Source organism: Chrysemys picta, chromosome 6 (assembly GCF_011386835.1).
Source record: "Chrysemys picta bellii isolate R12L10 chromosome 6, ASM1138683v2, whole genome shotgun sequence".
Lineage (NCBI taxonomy): Eukaryota > Metazoa > Chordata > Testudines > Emydidae > Chrysemys > Chrysemys picta.
The window spans coordinates 31,204,873-31,225,910 of NC_088796.1; the positions used below are offsets into that span (position 1 = coordinate 31,204,873).

General features: G+C 40.4%; 1 long non-coding RNA gene across 1 annotated transcript; it reads right to left on the reverse strand.

Annotated features, from left to right (window-relative positions):
* Nucleotides 1-3,641: 3,641 nt before the first annotated feature.
* LOC135984235 (uncharacterized) lies at nt 3,642-15,903 on the reverse strand. The gene is made up of 3 exons (XR_010602160.1): nt 15,643-15,903; nt 14,555-14,650; nt 3,642-7,426 (listed from the first exon to the last, which is right to left on the reverse strand). It is a non-coding gene; the product is annotated as an uncharacterized LOC135984235 (long non-coding RNA).
* Between the last annotated feature and the right edge of the window lie 5,135 nt (nt 15,904-21,038).

Consider the following 21,038-nt stretch of genomic DNA (forward strand, 5'->3'; position numbering starts at 1 on the left):
TCAGTTGTTACACTGGGTAGACAATGTGCAACTATATGTATTATAAATGCCATGAAGGCACATGATACAAAATTTAGCTCATTTAGTCCGCATGATTCTTTGAGATACTCTTTGCATAGCTTCAGCAATCTGAACACTGGGTTTCCTTCTAAAAACAGCTTGATAGCCCTCAAATCCCTCCCTCCCTTTTAACTGGAGGGAGACCTGGTAATTTGCACTTGGATTTGTGTTCAGATTATGAACTCCTTCAAAGTTTTGGGTTGTTCAGATATAGAGTTTTGGTTTTGGTCCATCTCTCTTTTTAGTCCTGAAAACCCTGCATTCAGATTAAAGTGGCATAGTTTACAGCTACCAAGGGCAGTTTCATATCATACCTTCATTATGGGTGGCTGGACTATAGATCATTTGTTTAATTTCCATTGCCATAAATTGCATCTCATCGGTTTATTGTTTGTTCCCTGGTCCAGTGCGCATCATCCATTGCCCCTCTCTTGCTCTATGCACTGGGATCACATATCACTGCTTCATTTTTTCATGTATATTGCACATTTTTCACCTCATCTGCCTGTTACTTGCTCCTTGTCTTAACCATACCTGCTATCTATCCGATTGGATGGTCACCCCAAACTGTTTGCTACCCAAATTCAGTGCTTCAACAAAAAATAAAAGGATTTTGGATTTAAATTGTGGCATTTAACTATTGACCCTATTAATGTATTTACAGTAGGATCACACCAGTGTAATATAATTAGCGCAACCTGTGAAATCCCATATTATGTAACTTTGGGCAAAATGTGAAAACAGTAGGGTTGATTTCTTTTTAGGGAACTTAAGTGTGGGGTTGAACTAAGCTTATAATGGGAATCTAACTTCAACCTTAACTAACACAACTCAGTAATAAATGCCTATTTTATGAAGGTAGCAGAAGACTAATAAGACTAGTTTTCTCCAGCTGTCTTGCTCCCCCATTAACTAACCACAGCCTGTAGGGCCTAATGTTACAACAAAGGGTCCTGGTGCAGTATAGTAAGTCAAGGGGAGCAGCTTTTCTATACTACAGTGGAAATCAGTCTAGGTTTGTTATTTCCTTAAGATAAAATAAAAGTCATGCTGCCTGAAAGTTCTTCTCTATGTAGGGAAAAAACCTGATGTTGGAGAAGGAGCCAAGAAGAACACAGCTTAATTTTCAGAGCATGTTTCACTGAGCCCCAACAAACAACATGGAGCCTCACAGAGCCATTTTCAGAGTAGAACTGCATTTTAAAGTCAGGATAAGGATCTGAACTTTTAGATGCTTCGTCAAACAAAGACTCGGTCCCTAATCATAATCTATAGTGATGTGATATCTGGATCTGGGCTCAAGGCCAGTTACCTGTCATCATAAGACACTTCTACCTCTACAAAAGGCTTTATGATATTTTCACTGGATGAGAATCAAACTCCTTCCTGTTTTGTATCTGCCTAGGACAATGGCCCTGGTTAAAAAAGGCACTTGTAGATGTGGTCTTTGATTGGCTCAAGACTTTGTAAAGAGTTTCTAATGTTTTTGTTTGTTTGTTTTTCTTGAACTATCTGAGCTGTTTTTGTTTTGTACATCATTGCACATATGTTTTTGAAATTGTGCAATACTATGACATTTATGTTTTCCTTTACATTCATAGTACATCCACAAATGATTTTTCAAGATGTGTATATATGACACCAATTGGAAAGCAGGATAGGGCTCTTTATTATGTAGGGAAGAAATAAAAAGATTATCTATCTTGTAATCAGTAGTTTTTGATGTTGATAAGTTTCAGTCCCAAAGTCCAGTCCAGAGAATAGTGAGGGGAGCTCAGGACACACACTAATCCGTCACTATTTTCTTGACTTGAATATGGGCCTGAAACTTATTGACATCAACAACTACTGATTATGCATATCACATGACTATTCTATCAACAGACCAATGTGCTACACACTCAAAGCTGTCTTCCCTTTCCATTTACTTCCCATCCTATACCCACTGATTGTTTTCATTATTTGGTGAGTTACTTATCTATCTCCTCAAGGTGAGGACCTTGTCTTCCTTATATGTCTGTAAAATGTCATGCATGACAATGGTCCTATCTAACAGATTAAATTAACAGTAATGATGACTTTGGACACTGGCAGGAACAAGAGAACCTGCCTGCATTATGTATTTGTATGTTTGTTTGATTCTTTCTTGCACTCTACAGAATGGTAACAAAAATCAATACACAATTCAAGATGTTGGACTGACTCTGATCAAGAGATATGAAAGCCTAGAACAGGAGGCGTGTTTCATCTCAGACCTGAGGTACATTTAATCAGGTGGATGAATGCTTGTACAGCACCCGCCTACATCTTGCCTGGTCCAAGCATATATTATTAGTCACTTAATCTCATTCACTCAGGACAGAAGACAAACCATCCAGTAGCATTTTTCACTGCACCAGATAAAATGACATCTGTAGAATCTTGGATCTTCTTCAGAAGAAGGTATTGTTGGGATGGTAATACCTCTACCTATAATTTTACCTGATATTACATTCTGCTAACACAGGCTCCCGCCACGATTGTTAGTTCTAAGCTTGTTAGCTCTAAGCTGGTTCAAAAAGACCTAAAGATTTCAATAATGACTTTTTTCTCATCGCACTCTCTACTTATACTAACAATGACATGGCTCAAATAATGGGGAAAGAAATATTCGTTCAACTCTATATTCCAGTGTATCTGCAGAACTGAATATCACAACAATTTAAAACAGAACCATGTGAAACCATGAGTCATGAGATTGGCAGGTGCTCGGGAATTTCATGAAATCTTTTGTTGTCTTTTTAATTTCTAAATTTTATATCAGATTTTTTCCCATCACCCTTTTACACTAATACATTTAAACAATTAGTGTATTTGAGTTGAAAGTGAAGTGATGAGATATGCTAAAATGAATATAAATAGTATCAAAAAACATATACTTGCAGAGAGATGTATGAAATTATAGCTGAAAATACATTTCCAAGGATAATACATCTCAAGGACAGGTTATCATAACAATAAACATGAAAGGTGTTAATCCTCAAGGGATTATTTTTTTGCTGACGTCTGAAATGAGCAGGAAGTGCAGATCATTTGTACTGTGCTATAAAAGCACATCCTGCAATAGTTTGTGCCCCAGATTTTACTTGTCAACTATCCATTTTATTAGCTGATGCCAGTTTCTTGTTGTACCTTTGTATTGATTTTTTAATACTGATCAAAACAGATCAGTTGCTGCACATGACCACTACTATGCATAATTTATGCTCTTGTAGGGTCCGCTCCTGAAAGGTGCCAAGCTGTCTCAACTCACATTCAAATCAAATCACTACAGTGGGAATTGTAGGCAGTCAGCAAATCACAAGAGGTGATCAGCATCACTAGATTGGCATTTCTCACTGGCACGAGACACATTGCCAAACACAACCTGGTATTATATTTTATATGGTGATTCTGGAGGAATCCCTTATGATTTGTGGCAATCAGAGCTGGTTGAAAAATAAGACCTCATTCTTTCATTAATATTTTCATAAAATTCTGACCTTTTTTTCAATTGAAAGTACAAATTTTAGCAAGATTTTATCAAAATTGTGAATTTCAAATATTTTCAACCAGCTCTAGTAATGAACAGTAAAGAAATTGCTTATGAAAGCACAGTTTAATTCCTGAAGGAGTCCAGCAGGGTGGGAATGAGCTCTCCCCTAATATCTAATGATAAGCTGAGGAAGAGAACTTCAGGAGCAGATCTTATTTTACCCCAGCAATCTCCTTTGGAAATTCCAGGTGCCCTATGACATATGGGGTGGGTTATAAATATATAATGAGAACTGGAATGACTGATATTAACAAGAAAGATACAGATGTACTCTAATCAGAAAAAATACAATACTCTTAAATGTAATGTTGTAAGAGTGTGTGTAATGCAGCTGCACTGAAATACTCTTCTTGTTGTCACAGATAAACCTTACTGTAAAGATTTTTTTACCAGACAAATTGGTGGGCTTTGGTAATTTTTTCTCCAGAAGATAGGGCTGCAGCTAAGAGCTGGAAGGTTGAGGATTGGCCATTCTTTAGCTCCTCCACCCAAGAGCTTGCATCATAGATCCCATTCTTCTGGTTGAGAAGGGTTTGATAGGATTTCTTTCAGTCGGTAACAATGCCAACCCATTAGGTGAAGAAGTTCCTGATTATGTTTCATGGCATACAAACAGAGAATAGATTTAAAAAAAAAACCATAATACTCTTGCTCAGAGATTGCAATGTAACACTCCTTTATTTCTGAGGATTCAGAACGATAATACAGAGGAACCCCAAAACAGATAGAGACAAAGCAGGCTGCTCCCTAAAACAGAAGCACAACACACACCACACCTGACTCTAAACTGGTTTTCTAAAGACTGAGTCTAACCACGCACTTCCCTACAGAGCCCCCTGCCTGCAAGCAGGTCCAGGAAACCCCTGAAATTTAGATCTATTGATCACAATTTTAACACCGTTTTCAATACACCACACCAATGAGCAACATTAAGATACTCTCCCTTAACCTCCACATTCCCAGATGCACTGCTTGTACTGTTAACTCTGTGCTCACAGCTCTTACCAGCATAGGAAGCAAGCAGTATTGCCAAGTCTCACAATTTTACCAGGAGTATCATGAGATTTGTTTTTGTTACTACCGGAAGCAAGAGATTGCAGGAAAACCTGTGATTCCTTCTTCACTCTGGCAACTCCCTCTCCTGAAACCAAATGGCCAGCAACGCTCCCCCGCCCCACTGTCTCTTGTCCCCATGCTCCTACTCCATTAATGAGAATGAACCACACAATCTCTATTCTTATCGATAAATAGGGTAAACCAGGAAGATCTCGTTTTCTGGGACTGTTCCTGTGTCCCTCTCAATTTTGCAGAAAACACTTTTCTCCTGACTTTTGAAAACACCAGCAGACTGGCCACCTGAAGGAGATAACAGCCATCTGTGCTGGTGGAACTGACAGTAAACTTGGTGAGCATGCAGGCAGCTCAGGTACCACCTCAACATCTGGCATATAATGTTGACACCTGACCCCAAGAACCTCTTTATGGCCAGAGGTCATGCTGTCAATGTAACAGAAGAGCTGTCTCAACCATAGGCACTTGGCTGATGGGGATCATGCATATCCTTAAGTGTGAACTGAGTGGCGGGTCTTCTCTTAATTCCAGAGTCCATTGGTTATGGTTTTGCTAGATCCAAAAGACCAGACTTGGCTGTCTGTAAAGGGGTATGTAAATAGCATGCAATATTTTAGAAAAATATTCAGGAAAATTCACAAGAAGTATTCAGCTCTAGTGATTGATTTGCATTGGTTTATATATACTTTTTCAAGGCTATCTTCCCAAAGAAAAGGGCTAGAAACTCACTTTTTTGCCAAATGAAAGCCAACATTCTATTTTACAGTTTCAGGTCCACAAATTAAAAGGGCTTTGTGGACTCGCAAAGTCTAGCTACGTGGAGAATTACAAACTGAGGGTAGGGAGAATCTTCAGCGGTGTTCCTGCACACTAAAGAAAAGGGAAACTAATTTTTCTTAAGCTAATTTTACTAGTTTGTGTGTCTATTCTCTTGATGCATGCGTTTCTCATTACTGTTAATAGGAGTTAAGTTGGCACACTGGATAAAATAACTGTTATTTTGAGTGTTTAATTCCATGGGATTCATGTCTGATTTGCAATAAAATATTTTTTCCTGATATGTCAAAAAATAAATGATGTTCTCAAGACTTCATTATATTACTTTCATAATACATTTGGAAAAAAAAGTCTAGTTAGATATTTAATGAACAATTTGGAATGACTCCAAAGCACAAATTCTTTTTTAAAAATATATTTGGTGCATGCATGATTCTATTTGTTACTAAACAGACTATCACAAATGGAAAGCATTAGATTGACAGTCCTAGAGAATTATATTCTTTGTGTATCAATAGAACTGCTACAGCAAGGGCAATTGAGGTTGACACTTCATGCTGTCTCACAGGGGTCTCTCTCACCCTTGATCTGGAAAGACTACTTTTATGGGCTAGGGAGTAGTTTATGCTCTGTGGAAGAAGTTCACTCCTATTCTGATGAGTGAACTGGAATTTAAGCAGTGCCTAAGTCTAGTGCTTGCCCTCTGTACTGGGGTGAATTTCATTCCATACCTATTAATCCACTACCAGCGAGGGAACACATTCATGCCAATGCCAATTATGATTTTAGAAATAAAGATATTTGTTCATTGGGAGCTTCACTGAGAACAAATAAATCAGTTCACATATGCCACTTAATAGCCATCAGCTGGGAACAATTTTTGTTAACTATCAACTCAGGCTGGATAGGAAATGTTCTGCCTTTTATGAACCAGCTCAACCTGGCAGAATAAGTTTTGTTGCAGTTTTGCTGCAAAAGAATTGCTTCAATATGCTAATGTCTATAGAGCTGTTACTGTAGTGAAGTATCATTTTAAGAAAGATGACTACTTTTAGCCATGCTTTTAATTTCTGTGTTTGTAATGAAGCTACTTGGCAATGCCATTATCATATTTTTTGTTGAGACACTAAATGGGCAATATAACTCCACACTTATTTAGTGCTTTTCCTGAGCTTTACTGCTAAAGGTATTTATATACTGTAGAATTCCTGAAATATATTTATTGCCATATTCAAAGTTATGTTTGCTAAATCCATGTCTTACAGGAGGTCGTGTATGCTTTGGTAGTTATCATGTGGGTCTTTTAGTACAGTTTAAACACATGCCACTGGCCAGACAACCCTCAGTCAGTGTATACCCAACCCCCACACCTGCATGCACATATGCTCATTCTAGCAGCTCCTTTCTCCCCCCATTTCCCTGAGACTGCTTCTCAGCCCATCCATATAGACCTCCATCCATCTTCTGGTGAACTCTCCATGCCCACTGGAGTTTCAGTGTCTCCCATTGCCCATTCACAGATCCAAGCAGAAACTTGCTCATACACTATACATGTTAGTAGAGCTCTCAGACTCAATTCACATTCTCTATCTTGGCAAAAACAAGAGGGAAGCACACAGAGAAACTTCCACATCTGTATTGCACAGGGTTCTATTCCCTTGTTCTTGGAAGAAAGGAAAATTAAATTGTAACTGAACACAAAAGAAATCTGGTACTCAGTTCAGTTCTGATGAAATACAGTTCCCATTACAAAAATCTCCACATACTAGGCAATAGACAGCATGACTGTCAGATTCTGCTTAGGAGAAGTTCACTACTGAACTAGCCTAGGAAATGAATAATTCATCACTTCCCAAATGGGTAGTCACTCTGGCTAAGGGTTTTAGTCATTGATGAAGCACTGTTTGCAGAAACTTGAATGTTGTTTCTTACATCAAATTGGGCCTGAAAGACAGTAAATAAAAATTCAATGTTACTTTGGGCTATTGTGATCATTAACCCTTTTTCATGCTGGCCCTACACTGAACCTACTATTCTATTAAGATTACATTTACGTTACTGGAATGTTAGAATGTACCTGGAACCTTCAGCAGAACAACAGGTATAGTCTGTCTGATTGTACTTGCAGTGTTTGCCAGGAGACTAATTCCATAATTCAGGAAAGCATCTCTATTCAGGACAATATTTAAGCACATGCTTAGCTTTAATTTAGCTTAGCATTGAATGTAGTCAGACTCAGGGTCATACCAATATTAAAAGTACCTGATTTTGAAAATGACCTCCATTTCTGTAGATTCAATTTTGCACTTGCAAATAATTGTGCCCTCAGTTAACTGAAGATATGTTATCATTCAGGTGTCTGAATACCTGAGTGTGCTTATAAAGTTTGTACTTAGTTTTCTAAATGACAGCATATTATTGACAGGTTTCAGAGTAGCAGCCGTGTTAGTCTGTATCCGCAAAAAGAAGAACAGGAGTACTTGTGGCACCTTAGAGACTAACAAATTTATTAGAGCATTAGCTTTCGTGGACTACAGCCCACTTCTTCGGATGCATATAGAATGGAACATATATTGAGGATATATATATATATATACACACACACACACACACACACACACACACACACACACACACACACACACACACAGAGAGAGCATGAACAGGTGGGAGTTGTCTTACCAACTCTGAGAGGCCAATTAAGAGAAAAAAACCTTTTGAAGTGATAATCAAGCTAGCCCAGTACAGACAGTTCGATAAGAAGTGTGAGAATACTTACAAGGGGAGATAGATTCAATGTTTGTAATGGCTCAGCCATTCCCAGTCCTTATTCAAACCGGAGTTGATTGTGTCTAGTTTGCATATCAATTCTAGCTCAGCAGTGTTGTTCTAAGTCAGCCATAAAAATGTTGGCATATTGTGGGGCCATGGATGACTTAGAACAACGCTTCCTTAGCTCTCGTCCCCTAACGCCCCTACTCTACTTGCGCTACATTGATGACATCTTCATCATCTGGACCCATGGAAAAGAAGCCCTTGAGGAATTTCACCATGATTTCAATAATTTCCATCCCACCATCAACCTCAGCCTAGATCAATCCACACAAGCGGTCCATTTCCTGGACACTACTGTGCTAATAAGCGATGGTCACATAAATACCACCCTATACCGGAAACCTACTGACCACTACACTTACCTACATGCCTCCAGCTTCCATCCAGGACACACCACACGATCCATTGTCTACAGCCAAGCTCTAAGATATAACCGCATTTGCTCCAATCCCTCGGATAGAGACAAGCACCTACAAGATCTCTATCAAGCATTCTTAAAACTACAATACCCACCTGCTGAAGTGAAAAAACAGATTGACAGAGCCAGACGAGTACCCAGAAGTCACCTCCTACAAGACAGGCCCAACAAAGAAAATAACAGAACACCACTAGCTGTCACCTTCAGCCCCCAACTAAAACCTCTCCAGTGCATCAAAGATCTACAACCTATCCTGAAAGATGATCCTTTACTCTCACAGATCTTGGGAGACAGACCTGTCCTCGCTTACAGACAACCCCCCAACCTAAAGCAAATACTCACCAGCAACCACACATCACTGAACAAAACCACTAACCCAGGAACCTATCCTTGTAACAAACCCCAATGCCAACTCTGTCCACATATCTATTCAAGTGACATCATCATAGGACCTAATCACATCAGCCATACCATCAGGGGCTCGTTCACCTGCACATCTACCAATGTGATATATGCCATCATGTGCCAGCAATGCCCCTCTGCCATGTACATTGGCCAAACCGGACAGTCTCTACGCAAAAGAATTAATGGACACAAATCTGACATCAGGAATCAAAATACTCAAAAACCAGTGGGAGAACACTTTAACCTGTCTGGTCATTCAGTGACAGACCTGCGGGTGGCTATATTACAACAGAAAAACTTCAAAAACAGACTCCAACGAGAGACTGCTGAGCTAGAATTGATATGCAAACTAGACACAATCAACTCCGGTTTGAATAAGGACTGGGAATGGCTGAGCCATTACAAACATTGAATCTATCTCCCCTTGTAAGTATTCTCACACTTCTTATCGAACTGTCTGTACTGGGCTAGCTTGATTATCACTTCAAAAGGTTTTTTTCTCTTAATTAATTGGCCTCTCAGAGTTGGTAAGAGAACTCCCACCTGTTTATGCTCTCTGTATGTGTGTGATATATATATATATGTTCCATTCTATATGCATCCGAAGAAGTGGGCTGTAGTCCACGAAAGCTTATGCTCTAGCATATTATTGTGTCTACAATGAACTGTGGGTGCAAAATATCTGGTGCAGTTATTTATTTCAGTGTGTCAAACTGCATCCACAAAGCATAGCCTGGATTGAGAGGCCTTTTAAAAAAAAAAATCACTCCTCTATTTTCTAATTTTAATGATTCAGTGTATGGATAGAGAACATTCACAATAGAAAAAGGCCTTGCTTTTAACCATGAGGGGTGGTGTGCCGTGATATAGGAAACCCAGAAAAAAGGAGACTGCTGGACTTCTTTTTCTTGGTTTATAGGCTGGAATGATTAATCTAACTCAGAAGAAAATGCTCATTTTAATTTCTACCTACATATCAAATATGCAGATGTTTGGTAATGAGTTGGAAATTGACATTCATGTGCTTTCCCAAAGTAATGAGCCAATTAAGCAGACTTTGCATCTATTTCTGCTTATACACAACATTGCCATCTTGGATTTTGTATCAGGGTATTTATCAGTGTAAATTAATCTATTTTTTGCATGGAGGCTACTCAGACAACATTCCACAGCAGAGTCTGATCTGGATATTCAATACATTTACATTTCTGTTTACTGTATCTACTTTTGTGGGAACCTAAAAAAAATAGATTAAATACAAACAAACAGCCATAGTCTGCTTTTGACATCCAACCTATGTCTTCAGTGGATTGTGTGGGTGTAAATGAGAATTTACTTTGTCCCAGACTGTTTCAAGATTTATTCTTTCCCCCTGGGTTGCTACACGCTATACTTGGATGCCCTATTTGGTTTTACTTTACTTTCATGCTGTCAAGGTCAAGCATCATCACAACCATTTTTCTGCTCCCTCCAGAGCTCATCAACACCATTCCGGAGTTGGGCAGAAGGAGCTTGCTGGAGCTGCACAAGACAGAAGAGACAGGCTAATAAGATTCTTCACTATTTCAAGAAAAGAAGATTACTGATGTAATTCAAACTCCTTAGAACAAAGCCATCTGCCGTACAGTCTAACAGTACTGCAATGCAATAGTATCAGTTGAATCGGTGCTTGATTTTTCACTTCACTTGACTCATTGCTACCAGTCAGGCAGAGGGTGCAGTGGTGTAGAGACAGCACACACAGCACTGTCCCTTTTGTGATGTTGAGACCTATCCAGTTTTGCTTATTCTCTCTCCATCTCTTTTTCTGCCTCTCCCCCTTCCTCTGTTATGGGCTTTGAGAGATCCGAAGGTGGGTTCTAACAGTAAGGCTTTCTAGGGTTGAACTGTTCTTTTATCTAATATGACTTTTTTTAATATGGCAACTCTCTCTGATCTAAGAGAAGGCAGCTTAATACACTCTTTACTTTCAGGGATTTTAAAAAGAAAACTACAGTTTAGAAAAGTTAAAAAAAAAAAGGAAAGAAAGCTAAGAAACCACCAAACACCTTCCCTCCCCCACAGCCAAAAACAGTAGCAGTAGTACGTCTATTGGAGTCCTTTAAATCAAAAACCACTGATTTTATACATAAACAAGGACCTCTTATTGTATTCCTACATATATTTACTATTAATAGCACAAAGGAAGTGAGAGCAGCATTGTGATGGGCCCCTCGCCTGGGGCATGCATCACAGCATTGTGATGGGGCCTGACCTTTGCAGCGTCATACAGGAGACCCTATAGTTCTACTGCATCCCCCCAGCAAAATGACAGAAAGGGGTCAGCAAAGGTGGGTCCTCCAGACCTGCCTAAAGAGGCCTTATGGAGGAAGCCAGTTAGAGTCCAGCAGGCTCTGATAAAATGAGCTGCAGGTGTGGGGACCAGAAGTATAAGGAAAGGAGCTCTTCTCTGGTCAAAGGTGCTTGAGGGATAGCTAGAGTTTGTTTTCTGCTGCATTTTATATAGTTGAGTTTGCAGGAAGAGAGAAGATCTAAGAACTTAACCCTGAATTAAGGGTGAAGCTAAAAGGGGCCAGATAGGGAGAGGCCTTGGGAAGCAGCAGCAACAAATTAAAATGGAGCAGTGTGTAGCTGCTGTCTATAGGGTCCCTGGGCTAGAACCCAGAGTAGTGGGTGAGCCTGGGTTCCTGTACTGGCCACAGGTAAAGTGGTATTAAACCCAAGAAGGAACCAGGCCTTATTTTGGAGCCTGAAAAAAGAGCTGAATTTAAAGGACCTAGAGCTGGGGATGAAGACTAGTGAGGGCACATAGTGTTAGTTATTGGACTCTTTAGAACATCTCCTAGGGTACATTTGGATTTTGTGAGTTAGGTGGTGAGCCAAGCCACTGAAGACCTGCCAAGGTCAGCTGGCAGCCTGCAGAGGGTGCTGCGGCAAGAAAAGGACTACAGTACCACACCTAATGGCAAAGAGGCACTCAAAAGGTGATTGTTCCACATTACAGGTGTGTTTTATCCATGTAACAGATAGAGAAACAGCAGAGAACAGGGAAAATTTTACAAAACCCAAACCTTTGCCTTTTTCAAAGTGTGCATGGGGATTTAGGCACAACACTCCCTATCAACGTCAAGGGGAGCTGCACTATTGGTGAAAGGGTTTAGGAGCTACTCCAGGGATTTCAATATTAAGCAAAAATGTATAGGGCAAAATGCTTATTATCCTTATTAGCATCTGAGTTGTGTTTGAAAAAGTACCACCAGATGTGTTACTAAAGGAGCATATCAGAAATACTATAGAAAGAAGAAGTAATGATTTTGCTAAACTTGTTTCTGGTTTCACTGTTCCATTGCTCTTGGCAATACACATTTCTGACTGCAGCTTCTTTTTTGAGACTATTTCCAATACAAAGAAGCATCAAACGGAGTACTGAAAGTTGGCAAGGTCTCTGCATATCTCTCCCTCTCACACTCACACTATCACAGAGGCATTTTAAAATAGCAATTTCAGTAAAGCCTATTCACTTCTTAAATAATGTAATGGAAATAACTCTCTCACTAGTCTACAGATAAATGATGTTCATGGTTCAATGTATAGCCAGCTAAGAATTTTTCCCTTTACTTATATACCCAGTGCAACTTGTGTTGCTGATTTCAGGAACAGCAGAGTAAGTGCCATGCTATGTAGCCAAGACAAGTATTGTCTGTGCAAAGTAACGTGCTTCCCTGTCCCTACCCATACAGGTCCCTCCAGTTACTGTGTGTTGGATGCAACACTACCTGGCCTCCCTCCCTTCTTTGCTGCACACCAACACAAATTATCTCTGGCTTCTTCATAGAAGCAGTGAAGGAGAAGACATTCCTGTCACACTCCTACCATGCCTACTTAGAGCCAGCCATGATTTAACATGAAGTCTTTGAGAGCTATTAAAAGATATTGCCTAATTGTCTCATTTTTATTTGTGTTGTGGTAGCGCCTAGAGACCTCTATCATAGACCAAGGCCCTATTGTATTAGGTGCTGAATCAACCGTAACGGCCAGTCCCTGCCCCAAGAAGTTTACAATCTGTCAGTTTCACCACAGTATTTATGCCTATTACTGTATTATCTGAGTATATGTCCATCCCTAGTGCTCAATTTGATGTTTTACTTATTTGCCTACCTTTAACAATTCTGTACTGTCCATATCAGGCTTTACGATCAGGAATAACTCTTGCTAGAATACATTAATTCATAAACTATATTATTATGGTTATAGCTTATTATCTTTCATTCTGATTTCACCAAAAGCCTAGTTACATTAAAATTAAGGAGCCAGATTCTGCTCTATTTAAAACCAGTCAATGAAGTTATTTCAGATTTAAACTGGTCTTCACCCAAAATCTTGAACTTGGAATACTAAGGGCCGGGTTTTTAGGAGTTCTGCTCCCATTTAGGCTCAGTACCCAGCAGCTTCCATTGTGAAACTTATAACCAAATATTTAGAAGACTTGGTTAGCTCAGCAACCAACATGCATAGTTCTTTTGAAAATCTGGCCACTTGCCTTGGTGCCTCGAAGGAAGAATAAGTGTTTAAGGCCAGATTTTCAATGGGACGTAGTGTCTCTTACCCCAAGATACTCTGATAAAATTCACTTCCAATTAGTAGTAATCAAAAGTTACTAACAATTGAGGGTTTTTGTTTTTGTTTTTGGGAGAACTATGTGAAATGAGTTTGGTGGCCTCAGCCCAGATGTTAACACACACAGAATTGTTATTAATTGACTCTGTTGTTGTCAGTCTTAGCAGAGAGATCAAGGATGGAATGGGTAGGTGGAGCATCTTCGCACCCACTGGGAAAGTCCCACAGGAGTTCACGTCAGGATTGAGGCTCTTGTGCTCAATTCTGTACTACTACTACCCAAGCTGTCCCTATTCTGTGGATAAAAAGAAGCTTTTGATCTGAAGGGCTGGGAATGAACAAAAAAATACTTTATCTCCGGATAAATAAATTTTACCTTCTGATTCATATAAACTGACTAGTTTGGACTTTGAGCATGATTCATGACAAAATATCCCTTTCTCTAGAAGTAAAATTGTCCTCCTGTTAGACTGATTTCCTGTGAAAGGTAAGCAGAGATGTTGAAAAGTGGACTCTCTACTTTCCATATTTCAGCCTCCCAACTTTGCTCCTTTTCTAAAGAGAAAATAAAAAACTCTTTTCCTTCCCTTTATTTTGCTCTAGAAAAAGCTGGCACTTTCAAGCAGTGCTAAATCTTCATTTCAAATACCATTCAATCTGTGAGATGCTCTAAGCTTCTGCATGTGCCCTTAGAATAGTAACACTTGTAACAAGCTCTCTGCTTAAACCAGACAAAAGGAAAACAAGTTTACTATCCTCTTATGTCTGGGTTGAACTCCCTGCCCTCTCATACTCACCTTCTGTTTTACTCCTCAGCTGCAACAAGAGTCTGATTCTGACTCAGTTTACATCCATGTAAGTCCATAGTAACTTCACTAGAGCCAATGGATTTACTATGAAGTAAATGAGATCAGAATTTGTCCCAGAGGCTTCATCTTGCATTTTTGCAACACTAGACTAGTGTGCAAGCCCCTAAGTACTGTGGCTAGCATCTTAAAAATGTAAATATTTTACTTCATTCAGGAACAGGGTAGGCTTAGCAAATTATAAAAGGTAACTTGTCAGAATTAATACTCAAGAGCTCTAGGTTTCAATTCTAGGCCAACCTGTCCCATCCCACTGTAAATCTTGAAGGAAGAGGCCTGTGGAAGGATCCCCGCTGAGAGGGCCATGGGCCTCCCTTCCAAAACCCATAGGTCAGTGGGAGGCCTTGACTATCTGAATGGAGCTTCCATAGCAATTGTGTGCCTATGGCATATCTGGTCCCATTCCATGGCAGTGCAGCATCACCAGGGCTTCCCTTAGCCAAAGATGATCCTGGAAACCCCCAACCCCCTCTATCCCCATCACCACCACCCAATCCTACTACAGTGAGATCCCTACAGCAGAGGGAACTCTAAAGAATTGTAGTCCTGAGGCTGCTTCTTGATTCATCAGGGGGGAATAAATACATATCCTTGCCATATCCTTCCTTTAACCAGAACACTTTCCCCTTAGCTTACTGTGACAAAGTTCTGTCCTTGACTCCGTGGGTCCTGCATTTCCTGATGGATTTTGCTAGCCTCGGACGCTCACTGTGACCCTCCACATAACCCTTCTCTCTCTAGAGAGAAGAGTCACAGTCTACTGAGCCATTTTCATCATAAGCCAGCAAGGGAGGTGAGGAGAAACAACCCTCCCTCACACAGTCTCTGTTGTCTCCCAGTACCAGTGATTAATCAGGGAGGGGAGGGGGGGAGCCCAGGCCCACCCTCTACTCCAGGCTCCAGCCCAGGGACCCTAAACTTAGCAGCTATGAAAGCTGACTTTTTGGAAATAGGGCATGTACAATTCCCTGGGCTACTTCCCCACAGCAGCCCCCACTCAATATCTTCTTCACAATTACCTCAGTGCCTCCTTCCTTGCACCTGATATGGATTCATACTACTTCATTCCTCCAACAGGGCAGCTCCCTCCTATAGCTCCTGGCACCCACCCCACACTGACTAACTGGGAGGCTTTTAACTAGTTCCAGCCAGTCCTTGATTGGCTTCAGGTGTCCCAATCAATCTAGCTGTCTCTCCTGCCTTCTAGAAGGATCTTAATTGGCCCCAGGTGTCTTGATTAACCTGGAGCAACTGCCATTTGGTTACCATGGTACCAGGGATTTGTTTAGCTTGGGGCTAACATACCTGTTCCTCACTACTTTACTGTAGCCATCTGGACTTGCCCCATCACATTACCTAGACCTTGCCCTCCTCCCATATATACATCCACAGACCAGCAGAGAGGCCTCCATTCCATGCAGGAGGAGGAGATAAATATGTGGAGGGAGTAATCACATATGGTCAGATTCTTAGCTGGTGTAAAATTGACATAACTCCATTCAAGTCCATTGTGGATCTGAGGATCTGGCCCATAGGTCAGCATGGGAATGGCTATGGAGGGAGTGGATGCTCCAGTTACTTTTGCAAATATTTATGCTTCTTCTCTCCCCACAACTAAGAGTCATTTCTTCTTTTTACGTAGGCTGGTTTGGCTTAAAAGCAGAGGGCGAGAACTGTACATAATCTAGAAAACTAGGGTTCAAGAAAGGTAGGAAAGTTTCAAATTAAGAGCAAGCAATGTTTTTTTTAACATATATACTTTCAGAAGCAACCATATTTCCCTTGCATTCCACAGCAACACAAAAGCTTGTCTGCTTTCTCACAAAAAAAGAGAGAAAGGAGTAGGAAACCTTTAAAATATGAGTAATAGTTCTGTCCTCTTACACTTTGAGCTGAAGGAATGAATAGATATGAATCAGAGCAAGAATATGGACTGAAATGTCTTAATCTGTTATGTTTTGTGCAAAGCACAAATTCTATTTCTATTCGAGGTATTAGCAAGAATAAAATGCAGGGTAGCATACAAATTCAGATATGCTCTTGGAAAATACAGAGTTAGTTGTTTGTGAATGAAGCCACATCTCTTTAAAGCCTGTCTGCATGTATCATACTAAGGCCACACCTCTTAGAAGTCTGTTGCCTCTGATTTGAAAAGATAAGCGATTAAGCTCTGAACATGTTGGTCCAAATTTTGATCTCATTGACGTCGGTGACAGTCAGTCACTTCAGTCGAGTTAATGCAGATTTAAACCTGTAAATAAGAAATGAATTTGGCCCACGGGTAAGAAGCTGTTGGAAAATATGGTCCAGGGAAGGGTAAAAGCCACTTACAATTTTTTTACGGTAGAGCCCTAAGTGCCTGTGACATGATGTTGGTGTAATGTTTCCACGTCTCAAAACTTTCTCTTATTTTACTCAAATTTACACAAGCCTGTTCCAGTCTCACCTTTTGTATGGGCCATTAGTTATATCAGAAATAGTCTATTAGAAATGTTATGGATGCTGAGAAGTATGATGCAATGTGAGGTTATATCCTGCCTGGACTAAGGGCAAGACTGTAGATGGGCCCTCCATAGCTCTGCAGTTGTGGAGGGTGCCAGGCATTCATCTGCCCTTTGCTGACAGTCTCCTCACAGAGGCAAACCATGATGGCAGCAGACATTCCAAAGGGAGAAGGATTTGGACGAAGCAGACCCCTGGCCTTGTCTCCTCTCTGCTCTGGACAGAAATATTGACCCTCCATGAGGGAGCCTACGTGCTGTATGCCCTTAAAGAGTGGCACAAAGAACATAATGTCTCACAGAGCTCCCTTTGGGGTGGCTCTGCAATACCCTCAACATGGGCCAGTGCCTCGTAGACACGATCTAGCACAACAGAAGCAGTGAACTGCATCTCAGGTTGGTATTCTATATGTCCTCCATAGCAACCAGTTCTCACTCGTGAAAGCAGCAGCCTGAAAACAGTAAATGTGGGTGGAATTGTAATTGGATGTGGGTTGTTGAGTCTTGTCTCAGGAAAGACAATGAGTTGAACATAGCTCCTATTTAAATTTCTTGCTACTTTTTACAACTATTTTGGATCAGATCTCTTAGCACATTCACACACGGGGAAGGAAAGTAACCAAGCAACAGAGTTTAAGACTAAACTTTAGGGTATGTCTCCACTTCAGAGTTAACCTGTGGTCTTATATGGGTTTTTCCCCCAAATCCCCTTATTGTTTATACACAAATACATGCACCAGCTTTGAAGGTGCTGTAAACCTGGGCTAGCTGACCCAATTAAGGACATAAGTTAGAGCATGGGTTCCACTTCAACAAGGTCTCTAACCCGCTCACCTTGCAGTGTGAGTGCAGGCTACTTAGTGATGAGACAACTAGCTTTGAGAGAGCAATCATGTTACTGGGCAGCTAAGGGCCAAGGCTATACCCCTCTGCTCACACAATCCCCTTGGAGCTGTCAGGCTATCAGTCAAAATCTTGGGCTGCACCATGATTTTCAATGTAGTCTGAGATAAGTAGGTAATAACTCTGAAGATCTCTGACCAAATACACATTCTTAGGGGGTTTGTTTTGTTTTTTTGACAGCTGGTTGATGCTGCTAAGTGATTGCTATTTACAGGCACTAGCTTGAGCAGAGTTAGCACGTGTATGTCTACCCCAGCTGGGCACTACGCCTCCCAGAGTTTGACAAAGGGCACCATCATCAGGTTAGTGGAAGATCCATGGCTGGAGAGGAGGCGGTGGAGCTCCATATCACAATTCCAGTCCCCTATTCCTCCTTGACACCTCGTCCCAGTCCCTTCCTCACCAACTCTTCACCCAATCCTCCCACTCCTTTGGCTCCTTGCCCCAGCCTCTTTCAACACCACCCCCAGGCCTAGATCCTCATCTCTATGCATTCCAGTCATGTAGCTTCCTCCTCCTCCAGGCAGCCTGGGTGCCATCAGGGAAAGCATTGAGAGTGCAGAAAAGACAATCTCCCTGATCTCATTATCTGTAACTTTCACCACAGCAGTCCCTGGCTCCCAGAAAAAACACTTGCAGGGAAAATCCTGGTCAACCCAAGCAGCTCTGGGCTGAAGCATGCTCAGAGATAGAATATTCAGAACATATGGCCAGAGTGTACAAGACTCTACTGAGCATGTCTGAACTAAGATTTTTTCAGCGGCTTATAACTTGGAAAAAAATTGATAGACTTTCAGAAGAACAGCAAAAGAAAGCACATCCCTGACACTAGAGCAACATGACTGCCTAATTTCAAGTCCCTGCATCAAAGCATGGTGGCTCAAGAGCTCATCAGTGAAATGGTTGTACAGAATTTAACACGTTAAAAATGTATTTTTCTCAAAACCTTGTTCTCAGAATTGGCTGAAGCATTTTTTCTGAAATTTTCCTCCAAAAAATCAGCCTGAGGCACACACCTGGAAAAATTCAGCTTGAACAGTTAAAGGCTGGCAAAAGTTATAAGCAAATGAAAATTGCTTCTTGTAATGAAAAGCATTGGGCAATCTTAACTACAGGAGGCACTATCAGCTATGACTATAATAAATACCAGTGCAGTGTCAGAATAAGAACCTTTCTTTCAACATATTTTGAGTTCTACAACACATGGTTTCTGATGTTCAATCACTGCCATACATAGCTATGCAGAAAACAAATCTATCTCAATTTTAAGTATCAAAAGGAAAAGTCCACTTAAAAAATACACAAACAGTAATCTGAATTCACTTGAGTTACACCAGAGATTCCTTTTTTTCCATATCATTTAATTCTTATAATTGTGATGCACACTTTTTTGGTCTGTATTTATCTTACTTTTTAGGTCAATGCTTATAAATAAACAGCTGAGAGGATTTATAAATAGGAAAAACGAGATGGCAAGAACTTTCTGAATCAAATTTGTAATATTTTACAAAATTAAATGGTCTTCTTCTAATTGCCACCTCTGCTGTTTAACTCTGTGTTTTCTTTTAGCTGTAGATATTATGTTTGATTATGGAGAGGGAAGGAAGGCTCCTGAAACTTACTGAAGATCTTCCTCAGATTTACTTTATAAGGCCATATTCTGCTCTCCATTGCATCAGAAACAACTTCATTGATGTCAGTAGAGTTACTCTGTATTTACATGACTGAAAATAACCCATGATGTTCAGAATGTAGTTAAACACTACTGAAGATATCTAGAAGATTTTTTTTCTACTTATGAACAACTACTTATGTGCTGCCTTTTAAAAACATCATATGATTTTTTTTCTGAGTGCAGGTGGCCACAGATTTCTAAACGTTGGCTCTATATCTGTTTAGCTAAAATGAGTAAAACAAATTCCTAAAAGGATTAGATATCGTTATGCAGCAACAAACCATGGGGAGGAACTGAGGATAACTGGGTAGAGACACTCTCTCCTGGGGCAACCCCTAACACAATTCCTCTGATGTTTGTTTTTAATAATTTTTGCTACACACCACTCTTGTTGTCCTTTACCCCTACTTTTCAAATGATCATCTGGCTGATGTGATCTATGCATATGTCATCTGCACACTATTACTGTAAAAGTCACTAACTGGGGCTAAAGGTAGAAACATGAGGGCTATGCAGAATACGGAAGCCCACCATGAACACATTTCTGATCCACTTGGTGAACCCTTCTCTGGATCCCAGATAATATCTGTTGCCAGTTCAAGATGTTGTTCCTGATCATCAAAGCCATCACCAGTTCAAGACCCAGCAGCTGTTTCTCCTCCATGATCCAGCAAGACGGTTGTACTCCTCTAGAGCAATGCATCTTGCAAAGCCTAGGATGTGAAGCATATGACAAATCATTCTTGGTCAAGGGAGTTGGGGTGTGGAATGAGTCCCAGAAAAAATGATATTACTCAAGGGCTTGATCCAAAGCCCAGTGAAGGCAAAGGAAGTCTGTCCATTTACTTCAGTGGGCTTTGTGTCAGATGCCAAGAGCTGTTTAGGGCATACTGCAAGGTCCTCCTCTGATTTAAAAACATTCCCATTATAAGTGGACTGAAAAATAAACAAACAAACTATAAATGCACCAACCACAGAAGGGAAGAATGGTGAAAACTTCATGAAGTCTATTAAGCACCTTAGATGCTATGTGATATGCACTATGACAAATCACAAGATCAACAGATCATTTAAGAAGTAAAGCAGTAGGCTACTACGTGAAGGATGCATCTTCTTTTCTTGTGTTAGGTTATTTTGTAAGAGTACCAGGAATAGCATCTATACACTCTTTAGATGGCTGCAGGAACAACATTCATAAGTAAACAGTTGGCTTACTTTTTCAATGGTGCTAGTTCACAAACTGGGCCATGACTGCAAAAAGCAAATGATATGTACCACCACCAAAACTGTCCCAAATGCACTTTTTTCAAATACATTGTTAACATGGATTTTTTCC